The sequence below is a fragment of the Phyllobates terribilis genome, unplaced genomic scaffold, assembly GCF_046119375.1.
Source record: "Phyllobates terribilis strain yellow unplaced genomic scaffold, ASM4611937v1 Scaffold_13__5_contigs__length_258822181, whole genome shotgun sequence".
Taxonomy (NCBI): Eukaryota; Metazoa; Chordata; class Amphibia; order Anura; family Dendrobatidae; genus Phyllobates; species Phyllobates terribilis.
This window is the reverse complement of record NW_027362773.1, coordinates 129184960-129200331: the sequence shown is the minus strand read 5'-3', so window position 1 is coordinate 129200331 and position 15372 is coordinate 129184960. Positions and strand designations below refer to the sequence as shown.

Here is a 15372-nt window from a genome sequence, read left to right as displayed (position 1 = left end):
TATAAAATGGACCAACTCCGACTCCTGAAATATATAATAAATTGGGTACAGTAGTTCAATTCAGTTTGTGGGGAATATTTTTTAATAATAATTTGGGAAAGTTATGAAATGACCTATATATGTCTGTCCTATTCCTGATCTAAGGGTCTAGACTTTTAGCTGAGATGAATCTGTGCTACAGTAAATTTATAATTTAAACGTGAGCCATGTATGAGGGAGTCGGAGTCGTGGAGTTGGAGTTGGTGTCATGGAAATTGAGGAGTCGGAGTCGGAGGGTTGGCTTACCAACTCCACAGCCCTGCTTCTACGTCGTACCTTCAGTTTCAGGGGGTAGTGATCAAGCCCTGATATTTGGCAGTGGTGACGGAGCGGGCCCCAGTACTTCCGGAACTGAAGGACCTCGAATTGTACCAGGCCAACATTTCCCAGGGGAGATCCCTCAAACAGGAAAAAAGGTAAGTCACAAAAGAGGTGCCGAGTGTGTTCCAAAAGGGGAATACGCAAGGACACCACTTATCAATGTGACACCTGCCTCGACAAACCTGGCCTGTGCATGAAAGAATGTTTCAGAAGGTAACATACTTCTACGCACTACTAAATTCATTTCTGACGTATGACAACCTGACGAACACTACACAACTGATGTAGTGTTCGTCAGGTTGTCCTATGTCAGTTGTGTAGTGTTCGTCAGGTTGTTCTACACAACTGACGTATGACACTACATTATAATATTCACAAATCAGGAATCAGTTCCAAAAAGGGGGCACTTGTTGGGCATTTCCACTGTTTAGGCACATCAGGGGTTCTGAAAACGTGACATGACGCCCACAGACCATTCCATCAAAGTCTGCATTCCAAAGCGTCACTCCTTCCCTTCCGAGCACTAACATGCACCCAAACGGTAGTTTTCTCCAACACATGGGGTATCAGCGTACTCAGGAGAAATTGGATAACAGATTTTGAGGTCCACTTTCTCCTATTATCCTTGTAAAAATATTTTTTTAACATTTTTGTGGAAAAAAATGTTTTTTTTATTTTCACAAGTCAACATTATAATTTTCTGTGAAGCACCTGGGGTTCAAGGTGCTCACAACACATCTAGATAAATTTAATGGGGGGGGTCTATTTTCCAAAAAGAGGGCACTTGTTGGGCATTTCCACTGTTTAGGCACATCAGGGGCTCTGAAAACGTGACATGATGTTCACAGACCATTCCATCAAAGTCTGCATTCCAAAGCGTCACTCCTTCCCTTCCGAGCCCTGCCGTGTGCCAAAACAATGGCTTTGCCCCATATATGGGGTATCAGCGTACTCAGGAGAAATTGCACAACAACTTTTGGGGTCCAATTTCTCCTGTTACCCTCGTGAAAATAAAAAAATTGCAGCTAAAAGATCGTTTTTGTGGAAAAAAAATGTTTTTTTTTTTCACGGCTCTACGTTATAAACTTTTGCGAAACACTTGGGGGTTCAAAGTGCTCACCACACATCTAAATAACTTCCTTAAGGAGTCTAGTTTCAAAAATGGGGTCACTTGTGGGGGGTTTCCACTGTTTAGGCACATCAGGGGCTCTCCAAATGCGACATGGTGTCCGCTGTCAATTCCAGCGAGTTTTGCGTTGAAAACGTCAAAGGGTGCTCCTTCCCTTCCGAGCCCTGCCGTGCGCCCAAACAATGGCTTTCCCCCTTATATGGGGTATCAGTGTACTCAGGAGAAATTGCACAACAACTTTTGGGGTCCAATTTCTCCTGTTACCCTTGTGAAAATAAAAAAATTGGGGTCTAAAGTAAAATTTTAGTGAAAAAAGTTAAATTTTAATTTTTTCCTTACACGTTCAATTAATTGCTGTGAAGCACGTGAAGGGTTAATTAACTTCTTGAATGTGGTTTTGAGCACAGTTTTTAGAATGGTGTCACTTTTGGGTATTTTCTATCATAAAGGCCCCTCAAAGTAACTTCAAATGTGATGTGGACCCTAAAAAAAATGGTTTTGTAATTTTGTTGTAAAAATGAGAAATTGCTGGTCAACTTTTAACCCTTATAACTTCCTAACAAAAACAAATTTTGGTTCCAAATTTGTGCTGATGTAAAGTAGACACGTGGGAAATGTTATTTATTAACTATTTTGTTTGACATATCTCTCTGATTTAAGGGCATGAAAATTCAAAGTTTGAAAATTGTGAAATTTTCAAACTTTTCGCCAAATTTCAGTTTTTTTACAAATAAACGCAAGTGATATCGAAGAAATTTTACCACTATCATGAAGTACAATATGTCACGAAAAAAAATCTCAGTATCAGGGGGATCCGTTGAAGCGTTCCAGAGTTATTACCTCATAAAGTGACAATGGTCAGAATTGTAAAAATTGGCCCGGTCATTAACGTGCAAACCACCCTCGGGGGTAAAGGGGTTAACTAGACAACATTTCTGGCAATTACCCACAGCAGTTAAGAGATACAGCAAATTCATTAGGAGAACACAATTTAATTAATTAAACATTAGTGATAATCGAGTATGCCCCATTAACCCTTGGGTGCTCGCCGAGTATTTTGGCATGCTCGGAGTTTCATTCATTGTCGCCATGCCTGCAAGTGTCATGGTTGTTAGACAGCTGTGACAAATGTAGAGATAGCCTAGCGAACAGGCTATCTCTGCATGTGTCACACCTGTCTAACAGCCGTAACACTTGCAGGGGTGGCGACAATGAATGAAATGCCGAGCACGTGAAAATACTCGGCGAGCATCCAAGTGTGCTTGCTGAAAGAGTTAATGAGGCATACTCGATCATCACTATTAAACATCTTCATCAAGACTATAATACCTAAGAAAGATTGGTAGGCACAAGTGATGAGAGAGAATGCTCGTTACTCGAGATTTACGAGGATGCTCGGGTGTTTTCCTGGTATCTTCGGTGTGCTCAAATGTTATGTTAGAGTCACTCCGTGTGCATGATTTGCGACTGTTTTACAGCTTTAATACATGTGAGGAATGCTTGTTTGTTAGGCATTCCTCACATGTATTAAAGCTGTCAAACGGTCGCAAATCATGCACACACAGTGACTCTAATGTGGCGCCCCGAGGGCTCGGTTGCTACAGAGGTATTGCATCTCACCTAGATGTGTGATATCTCACTTCCAGGTAAGGATGGAGTGTGGATCAGGACCCCGACAGCTGCATGCACTACACCACATTTCCGGGGGGCAGGGCGACCGATATGCCCCTAAGTTGGGCACGACAGTCCCTGTCCCTGGCTGGAGTGGGGGGAGGGAACACCTAGGAAGGGGGAACCCTGTAGTGCAGGGGCAGAGAGGAAGCAGTTCCTGGGTGCACAGAGAGAGATATAAAAGGTGGGGGCCATCTTAGAGCAGCAGCCAGTCAGAGGAGGAAAAGAGCAGGAGCAGGGCTCTGTGGAGCTCTGCTCCAGGAGGCGGGCCTAGCCTGAGAGGCCCAAGACAGAGAGAAGACAGGGAGCAGGGTTGCTGCATGGGCTCTGCTCCACAGACAGGCTCTGTCAGGAGGCCTGGGCCTGAAGGAAGAGGGAAGAAGGAAGGGGAGGGGAGGAGGCTCCAGGAGGACAGAGGAAAGAAGGGACCCCAGGGGTGTGGACCGGCTGGAAGCCACCATACGCCCGTATCTACCAGTGTAGAGGGGTCAGGCCAGGGGGGAGACCGGTCCCCGAAACTAGTGGAGGCGGGGAACTACCCTCAGCTAGAAACCGGAGGCTGCGACATTTCAAGTGGCGCAGCCCCTCGCTACACCCGCTAGGAAGGCACCATATAGGGTCCAGGGAAATGGAATGCACGTTTGCCCGCCAAGGCCCGAGGCAGCTGGACAGAAGCTTGGTATCTGGTGGAGTACGACAGGCCAGAGGAAGGACACATAAAGGGGGTCTTGTGAAACACTCCGGAGATACCTGAGAGTCAGCTGAGCACCTCACCTGGTGAACACAGTACGACGTGGGCAGCCGTTACCTGCAGAAGTGGCCTGGATAATAAGAACTGTGAGTAAAGACCCTGGACTGCATCACTGACTCTGTGTCGTCACTGCTACTCCTGCACCATCACCCCCATCCTCCGCATACACTGCCCTGAGGCTACACTCTGTACTACACTCTGCTGCACCCACAACACCAGCCTCAGTGGTCTGCCCTGCAGCGGCGGTTCATCCTGACCGCAATCCACGGGTGGCGTAGTCGGACAATTTATAAATAATAACAAAAAACCATAAATAGACTGCCATTTGGTTTGACCACCCTGAGCCATGGACCGGGTCACCGCCACGCGGAGACTACAACCCCCAGCATCCCACAAAAGGCCCGGTTCGGGTTCTCCACAAGGCCCAGGGGGCGTGTCACTAAAATAACATTCGAGCACGCTGCAAATACTCGGCGAGCCTCAGAGGATGCCCGCCGAAAGGTTTAACAGAACACGCTCACTCATCACTTGTGGGCACAGCTTGAGCTAAAGATTCTGGAGTACTATCAAGTGTTTGAATATACAGAATACAACAGAGTAAAAGAAAAATTACACTGCTATAAACTGCTGCACATACATCAACATGAAGATAATAAACACTTTAGGTGACAAAAAAAAAAAAATCTAAAACCAATTAAAAGTGCCAAAAGATGCTCTTGAACGCAACCCCAAAATAATCGTACCACAGGTGCGGAGAAGACAAGAGAATTTAATTTATCCATCTTCTCCATTGTCTATGTCTTCATAAATTGGACTGCACTCAGATGACATCCGAGTGCAGTCTGATCTTATACAGACACCCATAGGCTTGAATGGACGCATGTGATCCGATGTGAAGAGCCACTTGCAGCATGCTGCGATTTTTTTTCTGATATCAAATTGACATGAGAAAAAAATGTAGATCTGCACTGTCCCAGTACAACATTGGGCTGAGTGCTATCTGACAAAGCATCAGATAGCATGCGCCTCAGTTATATGCTCACGTGAGTGACCCCTTGATCTTTCTCTCCAGTAGAGTGTAAGCTCTTATGGTCAGCGGGGTCCTCTCTCTTTCTGCATAGTATAAACTCTTACATTTAGTGGGTTCCTCCCTCTCTTCTGTAGAGTGTAAGCTCTTATGGTCAACAGTGTCCGCTCTCTCCTGTAGAGTGTAAGCTCTTATGGTCAGTGGGGTCCTCTCTCTCCTGTAGAGTGTAAGCTCCTATGGTCAGTGGGGTCCTCTCTCTCCTGTAGAGTGTAAGCTCCTATGGTCAGTGGGGTCCTCTCTCTCCTGTAGAGTGTAAGCTCTTTTGATCAGCAGAGTCCTCTCTCTCTTCTGTAGAGTGTAAGCTCTTATGATCAGCTGTGTCATCTCTCTGTCCTGTAAAGTGTAAGCTCTTTCAGTCAGCAGTATCCTCTCTCTCCTGTAGAGTGTAAGCTCTTACAATCAACTGTGTCCTCTGTCTTCTGTAGAGTGTAAGCTCTTATGGTCAGCAGGGTCCTCTCTCTTTCTATATAGTATAAGCTCTTATGATCAGCTCTGTCCTCTCTCTCCTGTAGAGTGTAGGCTCTTATGGTCAGAGGGGTCCTCTCTCTCTTCTGTAAAGTGTAAGCTCTTATGGTCAGCAGGGTCCTCTCTCTTTCTATATAGTATAAGTTCTTATGATCAGCTCTGTCCTCTCTCTCCTGTACAGTGTAAGCTCTTACAATCAGCTGTGTCCTCTCTCTCCTGTAGAGTGTAAGCTCTTATGGTCAGCAGGGTCCTCTCTCTTTCTACATAGTATAAGTTACGTAGTATAAGTATAAGTATGATCAGCTCTGTCCTCTCTTTATTGTAGAGTGTAAGCTCTTATGATCAACTGTGTCCTCTCTCTCCTGTAGAGTATAAGCTCTTATGGTCAGCAGAGTCCTCTCTCTCTACTGTAGAATGTAAGCTCTTATGGTCAGCGGTGTCCTCTCTCTTCTGTGACGTGTAAGCTCTTATAGTCAGGGGGGTCTGGTTTGAGGTTGGAGTAGGTGTTAGGCGATTTGTTCAGGAGATTGTTGCTTGGAGTTTTATTTGTATGCACATCCTCATCTACTCCTATTTGGTTTCTCCTTCCTTTAGCTCCCCTATCTTTTACTCTGTTTGGTTAGTGCATTTTGTATTATTGTTGTTTTCATTTATCCCTGCCAGTCTTACCTTGTTTGTCTGGTTAACGTATTCCTATACACTTCGGCCTCCCACCTCCCTGGGTGGGGGAGGGGAAAGATCAGGGTTGATATAGGTGCATAGGAAGGCATGAGAACCTGGCGTCTCCACCTTCAGAAGTAATCCGACTGACAGGGATAGACTAGTTTTAGGGACCAGGTTAGCGCATACCGTCCTAAGGCATTGCGGACAGAATATACTATATTTCCAAAGAGGTGATTTAATGAATTGTATCTAGTAGATCTCTTGGCACATGAGTTTCAGCTCATGAGGATAGACCCATTGCAGCTACAGCTACCAGGTTGCTGACACACAATCATAAAAGCTTCTGTGCATTAAGCTCTGTCTCTGCAGGGCCCTTAACCACAAATACGCTTTAAAATACTTAAAACTCCCTGGGGAAATTTTAGAGAGCATCACAGAAGTACTAAAGTAAAACAATGCAGAAATCAATGCAGCAGATCTTGGCGTGGACCTACAGACGAATACCTCCTCCATGAAGTCTAAATTAAAACTATTGGCATTGACTGTTTAGCTGTAAAAATAATATTAGTTTTGATACTGGGATACAAATTCCAGGGAATGGCGTTGTGCTGTTTCTTGTACTTTTATTGGCCGACCATCTAGTGTATGTTGATCACCAGGATCTCTCCTGATGGCAATGAGGGTGGGGGTGGGGGGAAAGAATCAGATCCTGGCATATTGGATTTTAATATGTCCAAACCTTTGTCTCTAGGGAAGGAATGCTGCTGCTAGTGAGTGCTGGCAGCAGCTCATTCTCTTCTGCCACATGCATGCTTATCCTTGCTGAGTGTCCATATGTATGGGGGAGATGGGAGGAATAGACTGTGAGCCCTTGTGGACAGGACCCCCTACCCTACTGTACCAGTGCGCCTCTTTTGATGTCTCGTGTTCATGTCCCCGTCAGCCCCTACACTTGTAAAGCGCCATGGAACCTAATGGCGGTATATAAATATTTAATAATAATAATAATAATAGGTTTAGGCTGATAGCTGTCTGAGGTGTATGGCCACCTTAAAACTGGCCATAGACATGACATATTTATCTGCAGATCATTTTAGTAGCAGAAAAGGCATTATATGAATTTTGGTTGAAGCCATTGATTTTAGAGGGATTAGCCCACAATCCAATATGTGTAGAGGTGTCTTGACTCTCCATCAATGGCAGATTTTGGGAAAAGAAGTACAGTACCATGTTTATATTGAATATGCCAGATCCTTTGCTTTAGGGTGAAGTCAGTGGCTGTATAAATCGGACCGAGAATGGAACGCTGTGCGCGGACTGGCCGGTGGCTCTCCTGACCCAAGCGTGACAGCTCCATACACTGTATTTCTATACAGCTGTCATGCTCGGGACAGAAGAGCTGCCGGCCAGTCCGCGCACAGCGTTCCGATCTCTATCCGATTTTTACGGCTGTCTGACTGCGCTTCTTAGTGGTAGATAAATGCTGTCAGACACCTCTTCCCTATCTCCCTAGATTAAGAACATATGTACTGTCGGACCAGCCAAGCATGCATGTATATGGAGGAGTCAGGAGGAATAGTTACAACCTTAATGAATGTTATTCAGGCATCTTTAAGTTCATGTGTAGGACCACCATTGCATCCAATTGTCTGCAGATTTCAACTAATGGGGCTGGATCTGTTAAAGGTCATTAGATAAAGATCTCATCTCTGGCATAAATAGCTTGGATCGATGATTGTTAATTGGCATGATTATATGGTCATCTACAGTGGGTGCGAATCAATTTGCTGAACCTGGTCCATCAGTTACGTCAGTAATCCTTGGCTCATGGACGGAAGCCTTGAGAACCATCTCTTATCTGATGGCATCCTTGGCTCCTCATTTGATTAGCCAGCCTACCATAATGTCATGTGAAGGCGCGACAGGCCAGCTAATCAAAAGTAAAGCCATGATTGCCGTCAGATTACAGGCAGTCCTCAGGGCTCTCGTTCATGGATCACAGATAACTGAAATGGCCATTGAATCAGGTTCCTGCAAATCAATTTGCACCAACTCTATAACCATCACTACCTGTCCGGCTTATTAGTGTATATGTTAGATAACGGGCAATCCTTCTAGTTCTTTTTTTTCGGATTTGTCCTGACTAGCGGTCGCTGACTATAATCATAGCACCCATCAATAACAGTCTAACAAAGGTCATTTGCGAGGCAGGATTAGTAGACATGCCTGAACATGAGATAGCCGATTGTGACTAGGTGACTGGTACGCATCCAAATCATTAGGCACCGCAAATATGTAATGCAGGACTATGCTATGGAGAAATATTCTGATTTATTACTGTTGGAAGAATATGGCCTCATGCACAGAACAATATTTTATTACGTATTTTATCTGTAAGGCCACGTTCACACGTTCAGTATTTTATATCAAGAGAGGAACAATCAGAGGAAAAGTATAATAGAAACACGTCACCACTTCTGTATTTATCACCCACTCCTGATTTTGACTTACAAATACTGATGTAAAATACTGACCAAATACTGAACGTGTGAACGTGGCCTAATGGGAATCCCCTGCATGCCTAGTCGATATATGGTTGTATGTCCGACCCTCCATTGACCCTGTATAGGAATTACAGAAACAGCCAAGCCATCTGTTCTTCCGATTAGTGGGGGTGACAAAGGTGGGAACCCAACCTATCATACTATGGATATCTAATAAATGCCCTTAGTGTTTAAAACCCAGCAGGACTCATGTTGACTATGTATAACATGTTATACCAGTCCAATAATAACAAAAAGTCCCTTATGGCGTCAGAAATGGACGCGATTTGTTGTGCCTGGATTCTACAATAAGCTTGAGCAGGAAATGTCTCAGTCATGTCTTCTACTTACCAGCAAGAAAACCTGATCAGTGCAGATGTTTTTCACATCGCTGCTGCATAATTTCCCTCCTCTCAGTGGTTACAATAAATCTCTGTTATGTGCTTTCAGATGGAAATGTCTTATTCCTGTCCCGTTCTCCGCTTTACTCTGGACTAAAATCAAAATACAAATGTAAATGGCAAAGTGTGATAGAAATAACCATTAGGATTTGTGCACACAACATCTTTTTGAACACATCGGTAAACATCAACGTTTTTCTTTTCCTGAAGGATATTTTTTGGCTCGTTTCCTGACAATTTTTCAATGTTTTTGAACGCAGATTTTTTTTTTTAACGTTTTTTCCAGCATTTTTATGGTGTCCATTTTACTGGTGTTTTCCAGTTTTTTTTTGTTTTTTTTTAACTCCATTCAACAGTGAAGAACCCGCTAGTGTTTTTTTTTTTTCCAAGCAAAAGCTCTGGCAAAAACCTCAAAATGATGCCTATTGATTTCTGTTAAAAAGTATAGAGCGGAAAGTACCTGAACAATGGTTCAATCACAACTTTTACTCAATTGGTGTCTTTTGTAAATCTTAAAGGGGTTTTCCCACAAACAAAGTTAATTTTAAAGTTGATTTTAATCAATAGATCTTGGAATAATAATAATTTCCACAATTGGATGTGATTAAATAAAATGTCCCTGTGCTGAGATAATCTTATAAATGTGCCCGTGCTGTGTACTGTGTAATGGCCGTGTCTGACCGTACAGGAACATGGTCTGATCATACCACATCTCCTGGGCAGGGGAGGAAGGAAAAGAGTATACAGGCATTACATTAAGGGATCACAGCTGATTATTTTTGTAAGAAAAAGCATTTCCCTGCCTGTTTTTAAAAAAAATGTTTTCCCTCAAAGAAAGAATTATTTGCAATCCCGTGCTGTACTGTCTCTATACTCTTTTTCTTCCTCCCCTGTCCAGGAGCTGTGGTATGATCAGACCATGTTCCTGTACGGTCAGACACAGCCATTACACAGTACACAGCAGGGGACATTTATAGGATTATCTCAGCACAGGGACATTTTATTTAAACACATCCAATTGTGGAAATTATTATTATTCCAAGATCTATTGATTAAAATGAAATTTGTTCATGGAACAACCCCTTTAAGCGGTTAAAAGATGCTCAAAAGACTGAACGTATGAACAGCAAGTTGTTTTTACGTAAAGATGCATATGATCATTCTGTTGAGTGTTTAGTTAGCACCTTTTCAGGCGGTTTTCATAATTGGAATCGGCCATAAAAAGACTTTCTGTTCGCATGACCTTTGGGTTCGAGCTTATCAGTGATTCAAGGAGAATTTCCAAAAAATAAAAAGTTCAACTTACCCTCCTATCCTCTTGTTCTCTAAATATTGGGAATGCGTTTTGGACAGCATGAATCACCCGACAGGTTCCCTTTAACCGCTTTACTTCAAAGGTAGTGAAGTGGTTTAACGAAGAAACCTGACCATTATTGAGGCAGTTTCCACGTGTTTCCATCTGTGTTTTTGTGCAGAATGAGGACCTGATTTAACATTTACTTTTTTTTAAGTGACTTTTCTTTTTTGTCTTGTTGTTTGTATTCATTAAAATTTTTGCACCAAATTCATCAAAATGGCGCATGCGGGTTGATGGAAATCTACGCAAAATGAAATTTGATCTTTTTCTTCTTTTGCCTTTTATGCACCTTTTTAGCGCAAAACATCACATGATCCAAATGTAAAATGTCACACGTTGGCCTTTAACTGCACAAAAATAAAACAGATTTTCTTCTCCAGTAGGGTACTGGAGTACAATAACACAAAAATGTTGGGACATTCTGAAAATTTGCAAATGATGAATTAGGCTGCAACATCTAGATAAGGAAACCCAAGCCTGCATTGTCAAACAAAAAAAGAAACGCAGACAAATCCAAGAAAAGTTAAATAAAAAAAGGCTCAAATTAAATAATTAAGGCATAAACATTAAAGTGACTATTAGGCCTCATTCAGACGACCATGAATTACGTACGTGATCTAGTCAAGATTTTCATAGACAGAACACTTACGCATTATAGTCTATGGTGGTATTCACATTTCCCTGTTTTTTGTGGACTGTGTATTTTCAAAAATCATAGACATATGTCTGTATGTATTCTAAATCTTTGATGAATATTACCCATACAAGTCTATGGGTCCATGAAAATCACAGACAGCACAAGGATGGCCTCGGTACGTAGTGCGTGTGCTGTCCATGACTAAGGGTGCTTTCACATTGCGTTCCGGCACCCGTTCGGTTGCCGTCTGGGCATATGTCCGACCCCCCCCCCGTAAAATGGGATTTGGACGTATGTGTTGACGGGGCCATAAGCTATAATGGTGCTGGTTTTGCGAGGGAGTTCGGACATAAGTCCTGACGGGGTCACCGAACGGGTGCCGGAACGCAAGATGAAAATACCCTAACCCTGTATTGTATAGGAGAAGCTTTGTTATACATCTATTAATTTTTATATAGGCGAAAATCGTTAACGGTAAAACCTTAGACACAGACCAAACACTGATGAAGAACGGTCCGACTTTTTACGCATGAGAAAAGTCATTGACGTCTGAATGAGGCCTTGAAACTATTCTTAATCCAGAATAATGTACAAAAACCTGGATGAATCAGGACCTGGATGTCTGCAAAAAAAAACTGGAGACATGTCTGTTTTTGATCCAAGTTGTGGACCAAATATGCCAATCCAAATCAATTTTTCAGTGAAAAAAAACGTACAGCCCATGGGTGCCACTCACGCATCATCCATCTGCTGTCTGTATTTTATTGTTTAATAGATAGGAGAAGTTTGGGAATTTTTTGTTTTTGCACTTGAAAAATGAAAAAAAAAAAAAACAGATATGGCGCTGGTGGTAAAAATGGACACATGGATCAAGACTAGGTGAAAATTGGATCCAGCACACAAATGAAAAATAGAGGTCTGAATGAAGCCTTAGGGTGCTTTGATATTGTGTTTAGTGGGTGCGGTGGGCCTGCGTCCATTTTGCGGAGGGGGACCACCAAGTGTGTCCCTAAATGCAAGGTGAAAGCACGCTTAGGGCTCATGCACACGTCAGTGATTTTCTCACATGAGAAAAGAAAATCAGAGTTTTCATCAGTGTTTTTGATCAGAATGTCATTAGTTTTTCTCTGATGAGAAAAAAAAAAGTTTCTCCTCCTCTTATATATCAGTCATTGAAAAATGGGCAGCACTTGGATGGCATCTGAGTGCCGTTCAATTTTTCACAGACTCATAGGCTTTCATTGTCGAGATTGCTCCGGATCATCATAGGACATGTCTCTGTGATTTTGCACGGACAGAGCTGGGTCCAAATAAAATCACAGACATGTGAACAGCCTCATAGAAAAACATGGATAGCACTTGTACGCGAAAAAACAACGTGTGAACGTGGCCTTAGTATGAGAATGGGCTTCGTAAAAATCCATTTACTTGCTTCACATGTGATCTCAGCCATAACAACACCAGTCAGCGAGCTCCCCACAGTGGTGCCAGCAACAGTGCCCCCGCACCAGTGCCAACCTCAGTGCCCCATAAGTGCTGAAAATGTCATTGGTGCCCGATAAACAAAATATGGGGGGCAATATAAATAGAAAACGCGAATAACACACAAGGCGGCGAATATGCAACTAGATACATGAAATGAATGGTCAGATGTACGGACTCAGCGGAGCGGATGAAGCAGAGCTGGATTTCTGTGTTAACTCTTTAAGGCTGCAGTGTAATAATACCCCGCAATAGAAACACAGGAGCAGTGATCCTACACGGTGATACCATGATGGATTGCACCAAACCACAACACGGCTCTGCTACATCTGTCTGACTACAATCGCCCTCAGTCCATATCCCCCCTATAACGCTTACCTCTGTAATACAGGACGCTGCAGTCACTTTTTCAGTCCACTAAGAAGCTCCAAGGCTTTGCTGCATTACCAGGCCGTGTTGCCATGGGCGACCGTTTCACAGCAACGGGGCAAATAAAAAGCTGGAATTAGCATAACTAAACATTGTGCCCTAAGGTAATTGGAGAGGGCTTGCTTTGTGGCTTTAGTTGTGCAAGGAAGCAGAAAATATTAACCCCTCGTTACTCGCAGCAGCGGAGACACTTCGGAGATTTAAGCCGTCACAGGGAAAGAAAAAGTTATTCCAACCTTTTATTTAGTTTTACTTCTTTTATTGTCCTAACACACACACACACACATATATATATATATATATATATATATATATATATATATATATATATATATATATATGTCTGTAAAGGGCTGTGGAATTAATGGTGCTATATAAGTGAGTAAAATAAATAAATAAATAACTTATTTTTTTTATTATTACTTTTTATTTTATTATTTCATACATTCATATATATATATATGTATATATAAATATATTTAGTATTATTTTTATTATTTATGTATTTTTTTTTAAAGAAGATGTTTCATTGTTTCATTCTTATATATGTGTCTACAAAAGGTGTGGTAGTACTATGGTTATCATTACCATTTCTCCAGCTTTCCCAGACTCCTGAAAAGCCAGTCTGCTTTGTTAGGGTATGTGCACACGACGCCTTTTAAAACTCGTCTGAACCCGTTCAGTATTTTAAGCAGAATCCACTTCAGGAAACGACAGCGTTTCTAAGACGTTACAGCGTCTTCTGTCTGGAGAAGACACATGAAGAACACTCCAGTCGCTTCTTTTAATATCTTTGCGTCTTTGAAAACATGAAGCAATTACAAGATGTTTAAAATCCTGAAGATATGAACAGCAAGTCATTTTTTACGTATGGATGTATATGTTAAAGGGAACCTGTCACCAGAAAAAAAATGCTATTAACCTGCAGATATGGGGTTAATCTGTAAATTAATAGTGTTGCTAACCTGCCCGGCGCCTGCACTTACCTGAATATTGCGGGGAGAAAATTAACTTTATTTTCCCCGGCAGTATTGGGATTCAGTCATGGAGGGGCAGCGTCGACGCAGGTCCAATAGCCGCTTTGAGAATATAGCCGACTGACATCTGACCCCAATGGAGAGCGAGTGTCAGTCAGGGCTGAGGCGCGGTTATAGCCGCCGCTCTCTATTCTCAAAGCAGTGACCGAAACCGTGCCAGCACCGCTCCGTGACTGAAACCCGAACGCTGCCGGGGGAATAAAGCTTATTTTCTCCAAGCAGAGTTCGGCTAAGTGCAGGCGCCAAGCAAGGTATTAACGCTATTAACCTGCAGATTAACCCTATATCTGCAGGTTAATAGTGTTTTTTTCTGTTGACTGATTCCCTTTAAATCTTTTGAGTATTTTTGGGGCGTTTTTTCAGGCCCGCCTTAAAAAGACATGATGCGCGCATTCCCTTAGGCTGTGTGCACACGTTGCAGATTTGGGGCGTTTTTGTCGCCTTTTTTTCTGAAGCCAAACCTGATGCCAGCAAAGTGAATGAGAAACCTGAAGTGTCATGCACACGTTGAGCATTTGTGACTTGCAGATTTGGTGCAGAAAATAATCTGCAGCGTGTCAATTCTCTGTGCGTTTTTGCCCTGCATTTTTCACCACTGACTTTACGCAAATCAGTCAAAAATGCAGAACAAAAACGCATGCAAAAACGCTCGTATTTTCCGTTGTATTTTTGCAGTCAACAAATTCCTAGAGATTCAGAAACGTTGCAGAAATTTCTACAATCAAATACTCAACATGTGCACACATCCTTAGGGTACAGTCACACGACCATTTTCTCCGCATCCGAGAAAAAACGGTCAGATTATCCTGATCAGACTTTGATTAGAGCGGGATTCATTTTTCTCGGAAGTGGAGAGAAAAATAAAACGTTTTTCCGTATTCTCCATTATGCCAGACTGAAAATCGTACCAGTGCAGTCTGATTTTTTTCCATGGACCCATAGACTTTCACTCGGATCAAAATCGGAGATATCTCCAACTTTTTTCGTGAACCACTCGGTCCGAGGAAATAATCAGACATGAGTACAGCCCCATAGAAAATTACAGGTACGAGGGCAACCTATGAAAACCACGGATATAACTCGTACGAGAAAATGGGTCTTGCGTATGGGCCCTTATAGCGACCCCACCCTGGGATTGAAAAGCATATGTTTCTCATGTACAGTCTCCCTACATGATGTCCTTCCTTTACCATAATCAACCTGAAAAATTACAATGCCAGGCAACTTTTACCGCACAATTAATCCCCATAAAAACAAAACCCCCAAAACAATCGCAAAATTTTTCACCATTTTTTTTTCACCATTTCATCCCATTTGGAATATTTCTTCAATTTTTTCAGTACATTAAAATATATAATGA

At 42.5% G+C, this 15372-nt stretch overlaps 1 protein-coding gene across 3 annotated transcripts in view; it reads right to left on the bottom strand.

Moving 5' to 3' along the window:
• LRRC56 (leucine rich repeat containing 56) overlaps window positions 1-13035 on the bottom strand; it is a 75626-nt gene extending 62591 nt beyond the window's left edge. For all 3 annotated transcript variants that reach the window (XM_073658635.1, XM_073658633.1, XM_073658634.1), the window contains exons 1-2: window positions 12925-13035; window positions 9021-9163 (exon numbers count right to left, since the gene is read on the bottom strand). The gene's annotated coding sequence lies outside the window, so the exon portion shown is untranslated. The remainder of the gene's footprint in view (window positions 1-9020; window positions 9164-12924) is intronic.
• Between the last annotated feature and the right edge of the window lie 2337 nt (window positions 13036-15372).